Source organism: Chenopodium album, chromosome 14 (assembly GCF_948465745.1).
Source record: "Chenopodium album chromosome 14, dcCheAlbu1.1, whole genome shotgun sequence".
Lineage (NCBI taxonomy): Eukaryota > Viridiplantae > Streptophyta > Magnoliopsida > Caryophyllales > Amaranthaceae > Chenopodium > Chenopodium album.
This window is the reverse complement of record NC_137847.1, coordinates 43,159,453-43,176,807: the sequence shown is the minus strand read 5'-3', so window position 1 is coordinate 43,176,807 and position 17,355 is coordinate 43,159,453. Positions and strand designations below refer to the sequence as shown.

At 35.5% G+C, this 17,355-nt stretch overlaps 2 pseudogenes; both read left to right on the top strand.

Annotated features, from left to right (window-relative positions):
- The first annotated feature begins 1,136 nt into the window (after positions 1–1,136).
- Positions 1,137–1,262, top strand: LOC145580426 (5S ribosomal RNA; annotated as a pseudogene).
- A 12,891-nt stretch (positions 1,263–14,153) lies between these two features.
- Positions 14,154–17,252, top strand: LOC145580269 (U-box domain-containing protein 17 pseudogene; annotated as a pseudogene).
- The last annotated feature ends 103 nt before the right edge of the window (positions 17,253–17,355 follow it).

The window sequence follows — 17,355 nt, the reverse complement described above, 5'->3', positions numbered from 1 at the left end:
TCTTTTTTCCTCTACCTAATATCTTTCTCACACAATTATTCTTATTGAGAATTGAAGAGTGGTTTCAAAAAAAAAAAAAAAAAAAATGGAATTGAAGAATATAATACCTCCTAGATGAAGTAATATCTTGTTATCGTGGATTAATATACATCAAATATAATATTGAATGGATGAGATTTCATGCTTCAAATCAATGTTCAATTCCATATTTTGTTGACTATAATGTGTTTTGCTTTTACTGCCAACTACTGCATATTTTGTCAATGCCGGAATTATTGATTTTATTGTGACTTGTGACTGTTGTGAGTCTGCCATTTCCTAAGTACCTGAAAATTTAATAATGTTGATCCACATTCATAGTAGAAGCCTAGAAGGTGGAAACTTACCTCAAACTTTCCTAACAGGATTGTCAAAAAGTTGATCTGATTCGATAATTTGACTTAGGGCTTACACAAATAAACATATACTCTTTCCGTGTTTTTTTTAAGTGTTACAGTTTGACTAAACATGTATGCTGAGATACTACTTTGACCATTAATTTATCTAATTATATGTTAATAAAACTTTTAAAAAAGTTGATATTATGAAAGTATACATTATGAAAAATCCAACAATATATTAGACAATAACATATGTTTTATTTAAATTAGTAAAATAATTAAGTCAAAACCATTATGTGAATAGTAAAAAAAGTCAAACTATAACACTTATTAAAACACAGAGGGAGTATTGGTTGACTAACGTTGAACATTCCAACTCGAAAATAACCAATCTAGTTTCGTTTAAATAAATAGGTTAAGTTAGGTCAATTAGAATTTAGAAACCAACTCATTAACTATTTATAAACTAGCATTTTTTTTTTCACGATGGATACATGTGTAATATTGAATTAAAATAAATACGAAGTATAAATCAATATTAAGAAATCCCCATTATTAATATTAAAAAAATGTCAAAAGTATTCTCTTTTTTACATAGAAAAAAGAATGTATAGGTTCTTTTAAGAAATCCCCATTATTAATATTAAAAAAATGTCAAAAGTATTCTCTTTTTTACATAGAAAAAAGAATGTATAGGTTCTTTTTGTACACAAGTATACATCACAGCACCATTCCACAAATACACCTAATGACAATGGGTGTGATTATACCAACACTAATGCACCAAATCCCATTAGAATTCTGCAGTTAAGCGTACTTGGGTGAGAATAGTACTAGGATGGGTGACCTTCTGGTTTCTGAGAAGTTCTCGTGTTGCACCCCTTTGAAAAACCAAGCAAAGTTTGGTCCTCGAGATTATGGGATCAAACCCCACTAAAGATATTTTGGAATGAGAATTCTCTTATCCTTCCCACCCTCCCCCCCCCCCCTCCCCCCCCCCCCCCCCTCCCAAAGTACCTAGCCTCCTAATCCAAACCAGAAGGACCTATGAGAGGTTTCGGCTTAATAGCGCCCATCTCCTTACCAAACCCAAACAACCCCCCCAAAAAAAAGGAAAAAAAAAAAATTAGTACACCTAATAATGACAATAAGCGCTCCATCTTAAAGTTAATTAAAGGTAAAATATTACCACTGTGCCAAACTTGACTCGATGCATGTTAAGTATTGACGGTTAGGGTACTTAGGTTGTTGACTATTTGCACCACTTTTGACATTCGAGTTGTCGTATCTAGCTATCTACTTCAAATAATAGTGTAATAATGTTGATTGTTGGACTAAAAAACCCCTTGCATGCCGTGTCTAACTCTTAACATTATTTCATAAACTTCTTTCCTAGAAATGTCATCCACAAAACAACACGGCCAGATCTAATATTTCAACGTATGTATGTAACTAATTAAAGTAGAAAATAAGGTTAATTATTGCTAAATTATACTTGTATTATTATGACTTTTAACGAAATCTAACTGACTTTCCTTTTCACCAATTACAATTACTACAATTGTTGAGTTGTACGTCGTAGTGTCCCTTTCTAGCTTAAGGCTATCCATCAATTTTGTGGAAAAACCGAGTAAATTCGTTTATGTAGATCTCTATTTGGACAAATTTAACACTTGTGATGAAGACAAATTGAATATGAATGCTTAGAAAATTGTAGGCACATGATTTCAAATTTGAAATTTCCTAGAAATTGCTATTCTAATTATACACACAAATGTGATTTCCATACATGTCTTTCGGTACTTCTAGCAATCTAAATTGAGCAATATAATTCAATAGTTAAGATTCTCAGATCTAATACAACGGGTATTAGTCCATACAATGCTATTAGGTGTTTACTTATACAATGGGTATGTATTTATTGGCTTAAATGAGCCTATTTCAAAATCGAGCTTATAACGAGTCAGATTTAAAACTCGAGCCAGAAACGAGCTTGAGCCAAGCCGAAAGCCGAGCTACGATCCACTTTTGAGCACTTGAGCTCAATTTTCAAGGCTCAACGACCCATGAGCTTGAGCTAAGCCTCGAGCCCAAACTCACGAGCTTGAGTTGAGCCTAATAGTATACGAGGTTGACTCAGCTCATAGCCCTAGCATAATATGTGTCGTTTATTGAAAAATAAAATAAATGTATCACAGCATATAATAAATTAAAAACGGTAAATATAGGATTAGATCATGAATGGTATGCACAATTATTGTAATACAAGTAATAACTAGGAGCATCGTGTGGATCTAAAAAATTCATCACTACACTCCCGCCATTGTGTTTTTTAAATACTCACTTTGACCTTCACATTTGTCAATGTGTAACCTTGACCAACAACATTTTTAATTATTAACTATATATATAAACAATAAAAAGTTGATATTAATAAACTATACATCAAGAAAATTCTAACAAGTATCTATCACTAAAAAATCTTATGCATATAGCATAAACATTGATCAAAGTGATGTACGTGATAACGTGAATAACGTAAAAGTCAAAGTAGGGCACTTTAAAAAATACGTAGGGAGTAAAAACATAAAGAATACTACTAACTGGCTTAAAATGATTAAGATAATTATCAAGAATAATACAACATTTTGATTATCATAGAATAATACGACCTTTAAAGGGCATCTGCTCAAATTAGAACGTGATCTGTTGATAACATGTATGGATATTTAATATATGGGAAATTCTACATGGTGGCCTCCAAGTTTTAAAAATTCTACATGGAAGACAAAGTTTTTTTTAGTTTTCTAAAGTGATCCCAAGGTTTTAGATAATCAAGTATAGTGGCCTTTTTTTTAAATTTTTTGGCTAACCATTAGTTTTTAAATAGACAAACTAACTAACCCCCCTTTTAGCCACCAAACCAACCACCCTCATTTCCGCTAGCCACTACCCCCCTCCCTAGCCTCACCTCCCCGCCAGCTCCAACCTAGACTACCCCACCGCCAACCTAACCCCGACCGTACCCAACCCTACCTCACCGCCATCCCCTACCCAACTTTACCCCACCGTTAGCCTAATCACGAAAACCACCGCTCACTAGCCACTGTTCGAAACTCAAAAGCCTTTCTACCACCCTTAAAATCTAGCCACCACTCTTGAAAATCTTGTTACCACCCTCGAAACCCGGATTCCCCTAACCTAGCCACCTTACGAAACCCAGGCACTCGAAAACCCGAAAATATTGTTCGAAATCCAATCACTACCCTTAAAACCGTAACCCTAGCCCAAGTTGAAGAGATGATGTTTCTCAGATCACGACAATATCGAAGACAATTATTTAATCAATGACAAAGTAAGGGATGGAGCAGGAGAGAGAAGAGAGAATTGAAGCGAAGTAAGGGTGGAATCGAGGGAGGCGCATAAGACGAAGAAGAGAAAGGCATCGTGGTGGAGCCTTGAGGTGGGAGTGTCGGGTTTGGGGAAAGGCTGGGGTTAGGGTGTCTTGGGGTTGGGGAAAGGGAGGGGTAGGGGCATCGGCGAGGGAGAAGGATAGGCGCCAGCGTAGGGAAGGGGTTGGGTGTTGGGCGCTAGAGGGGAAGAGGTGGTGGCTGGGAAGGGTATGGTGATGGGGGTTGAAGAAGAGGGGTAAGTTAGTAATATACTTTTAAAAAATAAATTATGGTTAATCATAAATTTACAAATATAAGCCCTAATGCAAAAAAAATGGCACTATACTTAATTATCTAAAACCTTGGGATCACTTTAGAGAACTCAAAAAAGGTTTGTCTTCCATGTAGAATTTTTAGTTCTTGGAGGCCATCATATAGAATTTCCCTTAATATATTAAACACAACACATGTTTTATTGTTATTGGTTAAGAGGGTTTTTTTTTTTTTTTTTGTATAATTTAAATGAACAATTGTATTTATTTCATTTTCTTAAGATATCCCCACAATATCAATGTACCATCCCCCTCCTCCACCCAGCCACCACACTATTGCATTAAAGACCCATCCCCCCCTACGCCAGCCGTTGCTGAAACTCCCCGACCCCGTTAATTTCTCTTCATCCTCTCTTGTTGCCAGTCACAGCTTAAACCAACAAGGTTGGATTCGAATTGGGTGTGGGGTTGGGTCCCATGTATTAAGGGTAGGGTTTAAGGGTGGGTGCAGTGGTTTCAAGGGAGTTTTAAAGTAGGTGGGTGTAGGGATGTCAAGGCGGGGATGGGATAACAACCATACCCGCCATGGGTAATGGGACGGGTGTGGATCTTAGGATGTACACGCCATCATCCCCGTCCCGCCCATTTCATACCTTCTCGATACCATACCTACCCATAGTCCCATACCCACACATATATTTTAAAAAATAAATGTCATGTTTGGTTAAAAGCTGAAAGTTTAAAGTTGATTGTGTTAGCTGATTTTGAGTAGCTGTTATATTAACTGATTTGAATAATTGATTGTATTAGCTGATTGCAAAAAAAGTGTTTGGTAAACCATTAGTAGCTGATAGGTGTATGTAAATGACCGATAAGGTCATTAACATATATTTTGTTATTAATAATTAGTTATTGTTAATGTAAACATATGGATAGATAATTATAAATAAAATGTGCAAATGAAAATAATTTAAAATGTACTAATAAGAACTTACAAAATTATTATCCCACTAACAATATTAATTTACCATTGCATTAAAAAAATAAAAATAAATAAAAAAAATTACCAAAAATAAGGTTTATAAATAATTTAAGGACAAAAAGAAACAAGAATTAAACACCCTTAAACTAATGTCATCGCTTCTGAACTGCTTTGGATAATTTTAGATGTCTTTGCATCGTTCTTGACGGAGCTCCATTGATGAATAGTCACAAAAGTGATAAAACTTGATTGGTCATCAAGATTTGCAAATTTGCAAGATGAATCTTCTAAATCTGCACCCCTATACCAACAGACTCGCAATTCCACATATTTGCAAGACGAATCTTCCAAATTTTTATCCCTGCACACACTAAAAACAAACAAACAAACAATACTAAACCATACATGGAGGGACTGAGTAAACCCTACATGGAAGGACCGACTATAATCACCATACTAATGGTGATCTTTATTGGCTAAAATCATAAAATTAAAGAAGAATTTGGAGCTTACCATCGATAAAAATCGATGACAGCCCCTAGGTTTTAATGGTGGCTAGGTTTGAAGAGAGTAAACGGAGAAAATTTTAGGATTTTTTAAAGATAGAGAGCCATCGTTTTTCCCAAAGATATTACTAATTTTTTTTTTTATCTTCCCTAAGCTATTTCACTACCATCTTTATCTCCTTTTATTGCAAAAAAAAAAAGTGAATTCACTATCATCCTCATCCCAGATTCTAGTCTTCTTATCAAAAACAATTGAATGAGAAAATTGACTTCTATTTTTCAGATCTAATTTACCTACTCAACAGCTCAACTATGAAGGTAAAATTTAGTTATCCTTCAACTCCAAAATTATTTTTAATTTTGAAGCAAGGTTTAAAAATTAAAACTCTCAAATTAAGACATGCATACCTATTTTTAAATAGAAATTTGATGAAGATGAAGAAATTCTCCTCCATGTTGAATATCAACAGTTTGGGGGGTTTTTTTTTTCATTTTTTCCTGTAAATAATGGATTCTTGTTATCTTGTTATTGATTAATGATACTTGTTATTGTAATCTTTTTACCCCTTTATATTGTTTTAGTGATAAGGTTTGTGCTTGATTTTTTATTAATTAAATTTTATTGATTAATTTTGGAGAGAAGGGTGAGTTGTTGTGATATTCGAGCATTTGTGTAATTATGCAAGGTTATCAAATTAGCGATTTTGAATACGCTGGAGTTTGGAGCGTTTCAAAAATTAGTTGATTCATACCAATAAGCTAATGTGATCTGCTGCTTACCAAATACCACAATTAGATGATTGGTTTGGTCAAACTCTCTAATTGTGCTGAATAAGCTCAATGCTGATAACCAAACACAGCAAAAAATATATACTTTTATACGGAGTACTATTTCTTCCGTTTTCCAATTATCACAAGAAATAAAGATAGAAACACGTGTAATGAGAAGAGAGAAAATATGTGCAAATTAGGAAATTTTGCGATATTTGTAAAACTTTCTAACATGGTAATTTGTTGCTATATTTAAGGAGCAAAGGAAATATTTTATATATCAGCGCGTTTCTGGTGCGACTGGCCACACCATGCAGCAGGGTGCCAAATCAACAAATGACAAAGTAATCCCACCAACCTAGTAACCCCTCCAACCAAGTAATCCTTGACCCACCTGGTAACCCCTGACCTGACCAAGTAACCCCTGACCTGACCAAGTAACCCGTGACCGGACTTAGTAACCCCTAATCCTACACCACCTCAAAGCCTTAAACTCCCCCACACTACCACTTGCTGCACCTCACTCATCTCACACATTTGACCACCTTCGCACCTCACAACAACTCCACTGCACCTGACCACCGCTCCTCCACCACACCTGACCACCTCATCTTCCTCACAACCCGCATCAATCTCAGGCCACCTAACCACCACAACAACCTCTTATCTCACGCATCTCACCTACGCTGAAATTAATGTCGCAATTTTCGCAATATCCTTCAAATCTGCGGTTCACCGCAAAGAAGACGAAGATGACGGCGGAGATCACCAGTTCAACCACGAAAACTTATTGAATGGAGGAAATAGGAATGAAAATGATGAATTGGTATCTGAATGATTTGTTGAAATTTGGGGGAAATATTAGGGTTTGGAGCTTCGAATTTAGTCGCAATTCAACCCAATCTCCTTCAAATCGATCTGCAATTCATGACAAAGAAGACGAAGACGACGGTGGAGGTCAGTTTGGCTGGCGATTTTCGCGACAAAGAAGGCAAAGACGACGGCGACAGCAGAGTTCTGGGTTGATTTGGCTGGCAAAGACAAAGATGACGGCGGAGATGATGGAGGTCTGGGTTGATTAGGCCAGCAAAGACGAAGACGACGACGGAGATGATGGAGGTATGGGGTGGAGGTGATGGAGGTCTGGATTGATTAAGGCTTGGAGGTGATTATTGTGGCTGGTCACACCGTGTGGTCAACCACATATTTGTGTTTATATACATTAAAAAAAGGTAAAATAAAGTAGTAAATATAATACTCTAATAGACTTATTATATAGTAAAAAAAAATGTGTAATATTACAATGAATTTTTTTAGTAATTTATATTATGTAGTATTGTTGTATTTGAGAGTTGGGAATTAGGTGGATCCTGAGTGGAGATAAGGCGGATCTTAGGTAGAGATTAGGTAGATGTGGATATCCAAATCCAACTAAGAAGTGGGCAAAGATAGCTAATTTTGGAATTTTACCCGTCAGGGAAGGGATGGAGGTGAATTTTGGACCTGTCATAGCCGGGGATGGGGAGGAAAATGAGAATATTAGGCAGGGATGGGGATGGAAAAGCCAACATCCCGGCCCCGCCCTATTGACATCCTTAGATGGGTGGGAAGGGGAAGGGAGTTTCAACTACAGCGGAGGATGGGGAGGGGGGGGTTCATAAATAAGGACAGCTTGTCTGCAATGACCAACAGAGGGTGGTTTGTGGTGGGGAGAGGGGGTAGGGTCAATTATTGGTTGAACGAAGAAAGGGGCTGTTACGGTGGGGGTAGGGGGGTATTTTTTATCACCAACTTTATATGTGGTTCAAGTCATCATGTGATTTACTTCATTATTATTATAAGGGTTACTCGATTAGTGTTACATGGGTTACTTCATCAGTGTTATAAAGATTACTTGGTCATTATTATAGAGATTACTCGACTAATATTACAAAGGTTACTCAGACAGTGTTATAGGGGTTACTTTATTTTATTACAAGTGGACAAATAATGTGACCAGCCACATACAAAAGGTGCTAATTTTTTTTTAAAAAATCATAACCAATCATAATGCTATACATGTGTGCTATTTAACCTTTTTAACATGTTAACTATTTTATTTTATTTTATTTTTTTGAGCAGATGTCCCCAAAGGTCATACGGTTAGATAATAAAAAAGTCGTTATTATTACATTTGTAATACCGACAAAATTCGTATTATACTTAACAATTTTATTTTATAAAAAAATACACTTACTAAGTAAGGGTTTGTTCTCTTATAAGTTAAGTTAAGTTCAATTCAGTTCTTAATTTTCTTCACTCAAATATTCAATTCAGTTCAGTTTAGTTTAGTTCAGCTCCAATAAATTCAGTTCAATTCATTTCAGCTCAGTTCAGTTAATCAGAACAGGCCCTAATTATTTCATGTGAATAGAACAAGTAGAATATACTTTTTTTTTATACGGTAAGATATGAAGGTCTCCCACCTTATCATAAAAAGAGGGGGATGAAGATCAAACCCCCTACCACTTTAGGGGAAGGGAGATGGACAGACTAACTATCTCTCCATTTCCAATGTTCTCAAACAAGTACAGTACATAACCAAAGAAGAGGCCGGGGACAAACATAAACTCATGACTTGGGATTCCACCACCGTGAGAATGAATATACCCAATGAAAAAATGAGCATCATCATTGTAATTAGGACAAAGATTTGATGTATCTTAATAAAATGTTCCCAAATCGTCTTTATCTTGATAATCAAATAAAATAAAAAGATTTGCTGTTAAAAAAGAAAGAAAGAAAAAGGTAAGAGAAAAGGAGAGTCAATGCATTGTCCTTTGGTATCTAGTAACAGTAGTCAGTAGGCAACATTATTTGAGATTTGCGTGTGGAATTATTTAAAGTAAAAATTGTAGAATGGGAGGTGGCTGAGGCCTGAGGGTAAAGGGCATAATGAATGGACAGTATTCTTGACCTTCTCTCTCTATCTTTTCTTTCTTGTTTTTTTATTACTCGTCTTTTTTTTTTCTCTCTCATTCTTTTTGGGTTTTCGTCAACCCTACATCAACAAAATAATGTTGAAAAAAAATATGTACCCTTCCGTCCCATAATATACTTACTGTTTTTTTATTTTGGAGATTCAAAATATTATTTCAAATATTATTTTTAGATAGTATATAAAGACTATTAAACCCTCACTTTTTTAACTTTATTAATCGTACTTCCTAAATAAATAAATTACCCTTGAATTTTGCACATATCATATACTTTTTGTTAGAGTATTTCCAATAATAATGTTATGTGTGGGAGGTTATCCCACATGGATAGAATAAGAAGGTGATGTATTGTTTATATTGTAAACAATTGGATATTAGTTACAAAATGAGCCTTAGCGGTGTTTTGCACAAGTAGGCTAAGGTCCTGTTCACATTTACTTAATTTCAGTTCAGTTTCTAATTTCCCTATTTGAGATTAATATTAATAATTATATAACGCGTGAATCAGCGCGGAACGACAAGCCTGTTTTACTCCTAATAGGATTCGGTCTTTTTATGATCGTTTCCGGGCTATTTTCACTATATATAGGGTCGTATTCCCCGTTTTATCCATCAACAATCATTCACAATAATTCTTAATCATCTAATTCTTTTTCTCTCTCTCAAGCTAATAGCTTATTCTTTCTCCCTTTTTCTAAGCCTAGCCTTTTTCAAACACAACACCGCATTCACGAGACTTAGAAACACCTAACCAAGCTCGAAGTTGCCTTCGCCCTAGACGTGAAAGGTTGCTAATTTCTGAGAGTTTGGTTCCAAATCCCTATTTCAATTATTTAAATTAATTGTTTGATTTAATATTTTCATTGAAGTTACTAACGTGTGTATTTGGTTATTAGAAAGAGATACGAGGCAACAAAGTAAGTAATTTTATTGCTCTATTTCTATATAAAGCATGCTTAGATTATATTAATTCCTAGTATCATGTTAGGATGTTATTTATTGCTTTCTAGTATCATGCTTTGGTTGCTTCCTATTTCTTCTATCATGTTGGTATCATGTTAGGGATAAAGCTTTGATCTTTAATGTTTAGTGACATGCTAGAATTTGTTATTAATCATGTTAGTATCATGCCCAGGATCTTGCTATTAATATTATGCTTTGATGAGATTAGGATTATTATCATGATGATGATTGTTGTTATGTTGCTTGATATATTATTGTTATTGCTTGATCACGTCCTCTCTTGCAGGTTTAAAGGGAATTTGTATTTAAAATCACGCTTAATAAGATAATTAATAATCTTGTTTAGGCTAATATGATTTTAATTCAAGTATCGCCAATAATAGATTTGTTTGTGCATTAATATTCAACCAACATAGGTTAAACAAGTTTAGGATTAATATATTGATTGTATGTTAGTCAGAAAACGCACATGAATATGAGAAGAATAAAGTAGAGGCCAATTATTAGGGTAGGTTCAATCTCTTTTAGGTTGGATTTGTACCTTCATCCCCGAATATCCAGTCATGGTTCCAAACCACTATGGAGTTAGCGATCTCATAGATCGTGAAGGGGTATAACCTTCACCCTGTGAACGGTTTACAAGTTCCTAAAACTTGTTGGCGACTCTTTTGCTCTAATTTCTTTCCCTTTGGATGCCACCATACTTAAGTGTATGATCACAGTGGGGCTCAAGTGTGGGATGCTTGAAATATTCCCTACAATAAGGGACTATCAAAAGGAGACGAAGGGAGTATGAATTTTCCTATAATTTTATTAACATATGATTAGATAAATTAATGGTCAAAGTCGTGTCTCGGCACTCGTGTTTGGTCAAATTGTAACACATATTAAAACACGGAGGGAGTATTTGTTTTTGTTGTTCCAATTAATTTCCACCAACACTTTTTTCCACTTTCTCTCTTTAACTTTTGTTTATAATTGTATTTTTCACTTTTACTCCCTCAATTTTTAAATACTTGCTCTATTTCTATTTTTTGCATTATTCATTTGTCCTACTTTGACTAATGTTTGTGATTTATACATAAGAAAAAATATAGTCCTATAGGGTAGTTGTTGGAATCGTCTCAATTAATATATTATTAATTTTCAATTATTAGAATTTATACTTATTGATAATTAAAGATATTATTGATCAAAGATTAGCATTGACATACATATCTAAGAGAAATGGAGCAAGTATTTAAAAATAGAGGGAGTATTAATGTACTTCATCTACTTTATTTTATTATTTCTTAAATATCATGAAAAAACACAAACATGAACTATATTAAGGGACGGAGGGAGTTATAAAACTAATTGCACAAAAAAGAAATAAAAATGCTTAACGTTTAGGTGATGATGGTGGAAAACTCACCTTATAACTTTGAGATGAAACAGTAAATGAAACAGTGGATCAACATATATTAACATAAATTGGAGATTAAAACGGGTCATATTTTTAATATGGTGACCCAAACTCGATATGACTCATCTTAAAACCAACCCTAGACCCAAGTTAACTTGAGTATTTGATACTTGAACTCGAACATGACCTGACCTAGAGATGACCCGATATGAACATAACCCGTAAATTATTGATCTAAATCGAACCCAACTCCGAACCGAGATTGAACCAAACCTATTTTAACCCGTCAACACCCGTATTTAACCCTATCCGAATTCAATCCGACCCAAATTCAACTCACTTTGTCATTTACCCGACCTAAATTCAACCTGACCTATTCCTAACCCATCTCAAACTCAACCTGGCCTGTTATGACCTAACCTAATTTCAAATCACCACAAATTCATTTACGACCACCTTATTCATATATAGTTATATAGTTACGTACTCCTTTCTAAACTATTTCTACTAAGAATTTGATGTTCGCCAAAAATAAGAATATAAGATAATATTTTATGAATTAAATGAAAATTTGTGTCAATTGTGTGCTAATGCCAATGAGTTACTATGAGAAGTTCAATAGTCAATATACACCACTCCTTACTTAGACAAATAATAGCTATTTGAACCTGATCATGACTTGACGTGTTTGAACTCGAAAAAATGGTGACCCGAACAAGATATGACCTAACCTAAAACCCACCCGAGACTTTATTTAACCCAGGTTTTCAAGACCCGACCCGACACGACCCAACCTGAAGATGACTTGACCTGAATAACCCGCTAATTATTGATCTGAACCGAAGCCGACCCGTATCCGAGAATGCCCTTGACCTATTATATTATAACCTGTTGAAACCCAAAATGAACTCGAATTGTTATTAATCCGAGCCAAATTCAACCCAATATTATTGACACGACTAAACCCAATAGGATGCATGATCCAACGTGACCCGACCCACACTCGAACTCGACTCGCAAAGGTAATGATATGATATTAGCTTTGATCCGACCCACATTGAATTGACTCAAACCTGACCCGAATACCCAAATTAACAGCTCAACTCTATACTCATGATTTTTCTCTTTTTTATGAAAGCTGTAAGAAAAACCTTAAAAATGAAATGTTTGTTGAAAGTTTTGAAACGAATAGAGTATATACTAGGGGTGAGCATAATAGGGTACCCAATTAAAATTTCTAGAATTAAAACCTAAACCTGTTCCAACAGGTACCCCAAAATGAAATCCGAAATCGAAACATGTAAGTTCTTGTTCTGATTCAAGGTGCCCTGTCTTTTAATATATATATATATATATATATATATATATATATATATATATATATATATATATATATATATATATATATATATATATATATAATATATATATATATATATTGGCAAATTTATTTTAAAAAAAGTTGTACAACTCTTACAACACACCAAAATAGTTGTTCAGCAAATTTAATAAGAATACATATATTTATAATCACTCGACTTAGGAACTATTCTCTTTAGCTTTATTTTAGTTCACTTTAGTTTAGTTCAATTCAACTTTAACCAGTTCAGTTCAGTTCGGTTCCTAATTTCCTTATCTCATAAACAATTCATTTCAACTCTATTCAGTTCAGTTCAGTAAATCAGAATAAGCCCTTATTTTAATAAAAATTAAGCTTGAATTGATTTATGATTTGGTTTAAAGTGATACTTTTTTTAGGTTATAAGGTACCTTACAGATTCCGAATCCAAAAAAAAATCTATTGCAACAGGTTTCCCATTTTACTATCCGGCATTGAAACCGAAACCTAAGGGTTCGTTTGGCATCACTGTAGTTTTCCGTTTTTTGGTTTTGTGTTTTTCAAAATCATATGATATATGTCTTATAATGAATAAAAAATTAGTCAAACTTATTAAGATAATGATATTTGGAAAAACTGACAACAAAAAAGTGGAAACACCTTTTTCTTGTTTCCTGTTTTTGGTTTTTTATTTTAAAAAAAAAACTGAAAACTGAAAACAAAAAACGATGCCAAACAAGCCCTAAATTTGAGGTTTCGATCAGTTTTTATTCAGGGTACCCTGATTTGCTCGCCTTTAGTATACATATGTTCTTATATGGAGTAAGGACCTGTTCTGATTTACTGAATTGAGCTGAACTGATTGGAACTAAACTGAATTGTTTATTAAAGAAGAAAATTAAAAAGTGAAGTGAAATGAAGTTATGCTGAAGAGAATAGGTTTTAAGTTATAAGTTTATAACCCCATACTACCTACGGAGTATATTAATAATTGAAGATATTAATGTAATGCGATGAAAAAACTCAAATGAGTAAATTAGTCATGCGTTGAGTTGCATAAAATTTAATTATGGCAAAAAAAAAAAAAAAACAGTAAAAGTGTAATATACTCCGTACGAAGCATTTTCTCTCTCCTTCTTTTAGTGTTTCGTCAACCCTTGTTTAGTTTAAAGAAAAAATTAAGAAAAACCCAAAAAAAGTCACACTCAAAAAGCCTGCACCAAAATTCTTACTCTCACACAAAGAAAGATAAGAAAAGTAGGAAAAATAAAGGAAGCGTTGAAGAAACTCATCTTGTTTCCCCCACTAAAATCTTAAACCACACATAAAAAAAAAAGTTTGGAAGAAATATTAAACTTCCTATAATTTTCTTTGCTTTGACGCGTAATTAGCAACTTGAATTTTCTAATTTTCCCACCTGTAAATCTCTTGTATTAAAAGGAAGATGGTTCATTTTTTATTCCAACTGTTGAAGCTTCATACATCATAACTACCCAACAAACATCATCAACCAAAATATATTTGGACAGGGTATGTTTCTTTGTTCTGTATTTTAACAGAATTTTTAGATTGATTGATTGATAAAGTTGTTGTAATTTTTTCGGAATTTTTTGATCTGGGTTTTTAAGGGTTTGCTCATTTGGGTGACATTTGGGGAAATTTGGGAGTTCTTTTGATTTGGGTTTTTTTTTTCATTTAGTTGATTGACAAAGTTTCTGTAATTTTTTTGGATTTTTTTTTTCCTGGGTTTTAGGGTTTTGCTCATTTAGGTGAGATTAAGGGAAATTTGAGAATTTTTTTGATTTGGGTATATTTTAGAGCTGTAGTATTTTGATTTTGGGGAGTTGGGTAGTCTTTGAAACCCTAAATTTGGGTTAAAAATGGCAACTTCAGCTGCATTTTCGTCGCTGCGACGACGAAGGTCGCCTCCATTGGAGGCGTTTCTTGCTCCGGTGGACTTGACGGATGGTGGAATTATAAGAACGGTGTTATCTGTTGCTAATGAATTGGTTGAATTGCATTCTGGGAAAAAATTGCCATTTCAGAGGCAGAATTTCAATTCTTTGGTTAGGAAGATAGAGGTGTTTGTTGTTGTATTGGATTTTTTGAAGGATTTCCGATCATTTTCGAGGTTTTCGTACACCGCGATTATGTGCTTTAAAGAGCTTTACTTGCTGTTCTATAGGTGTAAAATATTGTTGGATTATTGTTCACAGTCTAGTAAATTGTGGATGCTTCTGCAAAACCAATCGATTTCGGGGCATTTCCATGATCTTAATCAAGAGATGTCGACCCTTTTGGATGTTCTCCCGATTAAAGAGCTTAGTTTGAGTGAGGATGTTAGGGAGCAGATTGAGTTGTTGCAGAGGCAGTTGAGGAGAGCTAAGTGCTTTATGGAAAAGGACGATGAGATGTTGAGGCATCGTCTATATTCTTTCTTGTACGAAATTGAGAAGGGGCAGATTCCTGATTCGAATGCGCTTTGGTTTTTCTTTGTGGACAAGTTGGGGATTCGCGATGCCAAGAGTTGCAGGGCTGAAATTGAGTTCTTAGAGGAGCAGATTGTTAACCACGAGGGAGATGTGGAACCCACGGCTGCAGTGCTCAATGGGTTTGTAGCCCTCACTCGTTATTGCAGGTTCTTGTTATTTGGGTTTGAGGAGGAGATGGAGGTGGGAGCTGAGAGACAAAAAAAACTGAGGAAGGGAATGATGACTCAGGAAATTGCTGATACTTTCCTTACAATTCCAAAGGATTTTTGTTGTCCCATATCGTTGGATTTGATGCAAGATCCGGTGATTGTGTCCACCGGGCAGACCTATGATAGGTCTTCAATATCAAGATGGTTGGATGAAGGACATTACACTTGTCCGAAGACAGGTCAAATGCTTGCCAATACGCGGCTGATTCCCAATAGAGCTCTTAGGAATCTGATTACCCAATGGTCTGTTGCTCATGGAATTCCTTATGAGCAACCAGAAGGTGCAGAGTTCTCTTCAGAGCTTGCTGCAGCTTCATCATCAAAGGCTGCAGTTACAGCAAACCAGGCTACAGCGTATCTCCTTATCCAACAACTTGCTTATGGGTCAGAGGATGCACAAGCCATTGCTGCCCGTGAGATCCGGTTGTTGTCAAAAACAGGAAAGGAGAACCGTGCTTTTATTGCAGAAGCTGGTGCTGTTCCTCATCTCAAACGGCTATTGCTATCTGCTAATGCAATTGCTCAAGAGAATTCTGTCACCGCAATGCTTAATCTATCAATCCATGACGAGAATAAGGGCAGGATCATGGACAAAGAAGGGTGTTTGAATTCCATTGTTGATGTTTTAAGGTTTGGTCAGACTACGGAGGCGAGGGAAAATGCTGCTGCTACCTTGTTTAGCCTATCAGCAGTTCATAAGTATAAGAAGAGAATTGCTGATGAAAATGGGGCTGTTGAAGCTCTTGCTAATCTATTAAGGGACGGGACTCCCCGAGGCAAGAAAGATGCTGTGACTGCTCTGTTTAATCTTTCCACGGATACTGAGAATTGTGTGAGGATGATAGAAGCAGGGGCAGTGTCAGCAGTTGTGGGAGCTATAGGGGTTGAGGGGGTATCAGAGGAGGCAGCAGGGGCATTGGCCTTGATAGTGAGGCATCCTGCTGGGGCTGAGGCTGTCGGCAGAGAGGAAAAGGCGGTGGCTGGTTTGCTTGGGTTGATGAGGTGTGGAACCCCCCGGGGAAAGGAGAATGCAGTTGCTGCATTGCTGGAGCTTTGTCGGAGTGGTGGCGCTGTTGCCACCGAAAAGGTGCTCAAGGCACCAACGTTGGCAGGTTTGCTTCAAACTTTATTGTTTACCGGGACAAAACGGGCTAGGAGGAAGGCAGCCTCCCTTGCCAGGGTTTTCCAGAGGAGAGAGAATGCTGCTTTGCATTCTGGTGGGTTTGGAGTTGGATATCTGATAGCTGGGAACTCGACCACGAATAGAGATACAAGCTTCGTTGGTGATGTGTCTGTACCCATGTCAATATCAGTACCTGTTGTGCAAGGGTAAATGCTCACTGCACCCCTTGTTTTAAGTTTGTAAATGTATATCTTTGTATTCTCAAATTTTGGTTGGTAACTCGAAACATTCTTTCATTCAAATATGAGGCAATAGTAATGAAATTTAGCAATACTACACCTACTTAGTGTGTGATCTCATAACATAACATTTATCATCCGTATACGTAGTTGAAACTTCCTTTTATATGTACAAATGTGTTCTAATGTCACCGTCTTACAATCTTACGAAAGATAATTCTTTTTCCTGTTACATCTGTAACAAGTTTGATTAACTTGTGATTTATTTCTACTAACGTATCTCTTATTGCATCCATCAATTTTT